The sequence below is a fragment of the Ambystoma mexicanum genome, chromosome 3p (assembly GCF_040938575.1).
Source record: "Ambystoma mexicanum isolate Mex_15411 chromosome 3p, UKY_AmexF1_1, whole genome shotgun sequence".
Lineage (NCBI taxonomy): Eukaryota > Metazoa > Chordata > Amphibia > Caudata > Ambystomatidae > Ambystoma > Ambystoma mexicanum.
This window is the reverse complement of record NC_090925.1, coordinates 465,473,459-465,478,691: the sequence shown is the minus strand read 5'-3', so window position 1 is coordinate 465,478,691 and position 5,233 is coordinate 465,473,459.

Genomic DNA, 5,233 nt, shown 5'->3' with positions numbered 1-5,233 from the left:
TTTTCTACTTTCTTCAGATAGTGATGCTTCAGCTTTTTTTCCCGTCACCCCGGCCTCGCGGACCAGGTCATGCGGGGTGCAATATTACATTGTGAACGATAAAATGTTACAGTGTTAGCATCTCGGGTTAGCTCATACCCGACTTTCTCATGGGAACGCGCTCGCAGCGGATCTACCAGGGCTACTGCGGCGGCGGAGATGCATGAAAGGCCCTCCAAAGGTGGGGGCCTCGTTACAGTGTGCTGAACTCACGCCATGTTTGCTAAACAAGATGGCTTCTAGGCCTAACTGAATTTTGGTATATGCAGGGAACGGATATGTGTGGGCAATGTCGTCAGCGGGTGACCCCTCCTCCACCTGGGCCCGGGTGGCATGAGGGGACGGCCACCGAGTCATGGTCCTCACCTGGGGAGAAGGCTGCAGGTGAGGAGGGCCTCGCGGCCAGTCCTCCCCTACAATAGATAAGCCTCCTTCACCTTTTGTGGTAATAAGGGCTGAGGGCAGGATGTACTCTTACAAAGAGTGTGAATGTATTGACAGTAGCAACCCAATCAGCAATATTCCAACAGTCCAAAATAAAGGAATGTCCAATAACGGTTCTATACTATATATACTTTAAATAAATATACCAATGTGCAATATATCTATACTTGAAAATCATGAACGAAAACCCACCCATGTGGAAAGAACGCATACCATGCAGAATGTAGATTTAACAAGCACTCTGGGCAATGAAGCAGGGATGCAACGCAGGAAATTGCAACATGGACACTTCAAAGGATATATCTAGTTAGAAAAAGGTGCAAATAGGTGGCTTAACCGTCTTTAGGATCGGAATAGCGGACATTGAGGCTGGGCCTCACATAATTACCTGAATCTGTTCTTGTGCAGTTAGATGGTGTCAAACCAGGCTTTGGGATGCTGGCTTTTGTTGATTGAACTAAATTTGGAAGAAGCGAGTCGTGCTGGGGAGTCGGTGCCCAGTTGATTCAGAGCACAGCTCCGCGCCATTTGAAGGCGGCGTTCGAGTGATACAGTTAAGTGAGCCCACGATGGTCAGTCTGCATGTCAAGCCAGTTTGATATGATGGTTACTGCTGGGTCGAGTCGACGAGAGACACAATACTTCCTTCAGATTCGAGTTGAGGTCCATAGTGGTTTGATGCTGTGACTTTGGTGGTTTAAACCTTTTGTTTTCAAAGAGACAGTGGTTCAAAGTCATTCACAGTTGTAAGCTGGTGTTTGAGATGAGCACATGTGGGATGTACTGACCCACTAGGCTCTGCCCTGCAAAATCACTGTGTGCTGGTGGCCCCAGAACCAGCAAAATGGCCGCAAAAAGCCCTATGCGCGCTAAACCTCTGAAAACTGCACAGTGAAACCGGAAAATATGGCTGCCAATCTACTTTGCCTTTGTCATCTGTGGAACAGGAGACCACACTGCTGAAACCTGGCATTGGGCTGTCCACAGATTGAAAATGGAAACTACATGAAAGGCAGTGCTTTATTGCAAGGAAACCCAGAAGTGCTCTGAAATACCTTTTTGCTTGGTTGCTGAAATTACAAAATAATGGTTCCAAACATCAGGAAATATCCAACATCCTTGCTGGGTGTTACCCGTCACCTTATTTAAGGAATCCACATGAGCACGCAATGTTAGGAAATGCAGAATCCATCATAAGAATATCCACATTAAAAAGTGTGCTTGTCTGTGAAAATCTGTCAAATATGGGCGCAGTACCACCGGCCGCCTGTATGACAGCTATCATTTAATTGTATTAGAAGCTTAAACTTGTGCAGTTAAAATCAAATGGTTGGAATTAAGTGACTCGCTATCAAAAGTAATATAGGTTGCAACTATTTCATCTCTATGTTTAAAAAGACTGGAATTAGAGTTCTATTTGCCTGTTTTGAAAATGTAAGTTTATTTTCATCAAAGAAAAGCTTAACATGGTGGATTTTTAAAGTCAGCCTGATGCAAGCCAAAGAACTACAAAGCAAATTCCACAGCTGGCCCCAACAAAAGGCACCTCCCTTCTGCTCTCTGGCCCAGGAACCCACATTCAGGTGTTAATGAAGAGGGGAGGGGATTTGGGCTGCTGCTCCGGGGAGAGACAAAGGACTTCCTTGATTGAAAAGATATGCAGATGCAAGTGCCAGAGGAAAGAGGCGGGGATTGATCTTGAGCCACCAGAAACTTTGGGGGCAGGAACAGACAGTTTTGTTTGTTCTCAAAGCACAGAAAAGTATATTTTCGAAAAGGACTGACAAAGGACTGTGCGAATTCGTAAACATTGTAAAATTACAGTATTGTTAATGTGAAATATTTGGTCACGTTTTAAAAGTACTCAGACCTCTGTGCTATGTTAGGGACATGACTGCAGAAATTGTGGTTTTGTAGCAATTGTATTGATGCAAGAAATTTGAAACTTCATATGATTATGCCCAGATATCATGTGCACATATGCGTAAAATTGTGGACAAGTCTGACATTGGGTACCAGACCAAAAGTGCAGAAAATTGCCAAATCTAGACCCAAGCTCTCACCGCCACAGGGTTTGGATGAATACTTGCTCCACAAAATATGTGATATAAATACGCTATTGCTATCATGTTTGTAAAGTTGTAAATATGTTTTATATGAAAAGTGGATTTCATGTGCAAAAACAGAGGGGAGGTTTTCCCTGGATCATAAAACACATCGGGCCTCATTACGACCCAGGCGCTAATGGGTTAACGGCGCCATAAAAGGCTGCGGCGCCGTTAACTTATTAGCGCCTAATTATGACGTCCCTTTGCGGGACCTGACCTTAACGGCTGGTTTTACCCGCCGTTAAAGTAGGGACCCGCAAAGGGAACTTGGTGCTAAGTACAGAGCCGCAATTTGCGTCACCGTACTTAGCGCCTTCCCCATTCCCATTGAGCCCTATGGGGCAAAAATGGGAATGGGGAAGGGCCATGGCGGCATGGGGAATTACCGCCCACCAACCGCGGAATGGGGTGTTAATTCTCCATTCTGCCATGGTGGACACCGGCATGGACCATGGTGCTAATAGCACCATGTTCCTCTGCCTGGGTCGTAATGAGGCCCATCGTCATGATGACACTCTCTTTTCTTCTCAAATCAAGTCAAGGGAGAGGAAAGACCCTAACCAATAGAATACCTAGGGGTGTGCCTAGTATAATTCAGCATACCCATCCCTTTAGGAAATGAATAAATAGAGACAGCTTAGCACCTAGAAACACACACATTAACCCACCAACCGATTGTTGCTGGCAGAGCACTTTGAAAGAGAAATCCATATTCCAGGCTCCAGACTCCAGAACTTTAGGCCCATTTCCAAAGCTGAACCATTCTCAGCTTTGCCTTTAAAAATCCAGAAACCAGATTTGACTCCAGCACCTCTAAGGGGAACAAAAGAACAGCCTGGCTGTGCTGTGCTGCTTTCTCGCTAAGAATTCTTGCCAAAGATCCAACCCAGTAGAACCGTGCTGTGACCAGATAGCTGCGAACCAGAACCCGTTAAATCCAGTCCAGTCCCACTGTGCGGTGTCCAAAGTGCCTTGCTGATTGTAGAACCAGAGCGCCTTGAGCCCAGTCTGGTGTGCTAGCAGAATTCCTGTCCAGAAAGTATCCCTGACCAGATCCCTGACGGGTCCATTCCAAAAATTGGTAGTGAGTATCCATAGCATAGGATTGTCACTAGCAGATGTATTGTCCATAAGTCATCCTATCCAAACCCATTCTATTACATCCAGAACTGTATTGCTAAAATTCTCTTGTCTTGCCTGAACTCTTTCTCTTACCCTATAGTCCTCTGTAATAGTAGTGTTAAAATCATCTTTGCGCTGATATTGTTACGCTCACCTGGTATCCACAGGGACGCCACCCAGCCGGGTTACTCGCTGGTATGCTTCTCAGCTTTGCCCTGATGTGGTCTGCGGGGAAGGTTCTGCCTTGTGGTAGAATGTGGTAGAATTAGACATGCTCTCCATCCTGCCTTCTTTGCAGGGGCGCACTGTCTTTCATGGGCGAGTGCGGTCCAGTTACTTCACTGACGCCGGCCCGTTTGATATTGTTCAGGTAGGTCTTATTGCTGTTCTTTAGTTTTGTTGCTATCCTGCATGCCTTTCTTTGTTTAAAATGTCTCTTTTTTCTCCCTTAGGTATGCGGAGCTTCAGCGCGGCGAACTGGCTTGGTTGAGCCCCGCTGGTAAATGATGGCGCATTAAGAGCGCTATGATGCGGTAAGTAAGCGCTATGCGCTGCGCTGCAAAGTCTTGACTTTGCTAACCTGTGTTTTCCTTCCTTGTAGGTCGCAGTGTTCTTCAGCGCGAGTGGAATGTCCGGAGTGGTGCCAGCCGAGAGGCCAGCCAGGTAAGCCTTTTGAGCAGTTCGTAATTTGCAAATGTCTCTACTGCTTTCTTTAATGTTGCCTCTATCTTCCTCTTTCAGGTCGTTCTGTGCGGGAGACATGCAGATTCGAGGAAGCTGTTCCCAGTATCTGCGAGTGTTTAAAGATGAAGACTGCAGGTAAGATGCTGCTGCTAATGATGTTCCTTGTGTCTCCTTGCAGGTTCTGCTTCTCCGAGGTTCGAGGGAATAGCTGGACACAGTGAGCGTCACGTTGCAAGCTGCAAGGTAACGCAAAGCGTGTTGTCTTGCTCGGGTGTGGTTTAAATAGCCCCAATAAAATAGTCCAGGTAAAGTAGTCCGTAGGCTACCACACCCAAAACACTAGACCACATAGCTTGGTTCTTAGGAACCAAGCTTTGTGGATGCCTCCATGTTGGCTGACAATACAATAAAGTAGTTCCCAAGCACATTGTTTTTCATGGTGTATGAGCCTGGTGCCATAGGCCCCAGGACTGGCCCCATGAGGACTTTTGAAGAGGATGCCAGGCTCTAGAGGCCCGAGTCCTGACTCCACCTGGCCAATGGGTTTGCCAGAGGGGTTTTTGGGCAAGGGTCGTGACAGATATATTTTCGGAAGAAAGGTGAGCGTCTCGGCAGGCCAAACCAACCAGTGATTTCCTGGGCTGGTGGCTGCGTTGTCGTGTAGTTTGCATCTTCATAATCTCCCCTAGTGTAAAGAAACCTTGTTTATTAATTTTAAAAAGCGCATTCTTGTTTTGCTATTTTGACTCTTTCTAAAAAAACGACCTCCACAAAAACCTTCATAACTTCTTCACCGTGTATGCTAGAAATGTAAGTGTCTAATTGAAGCTAACATC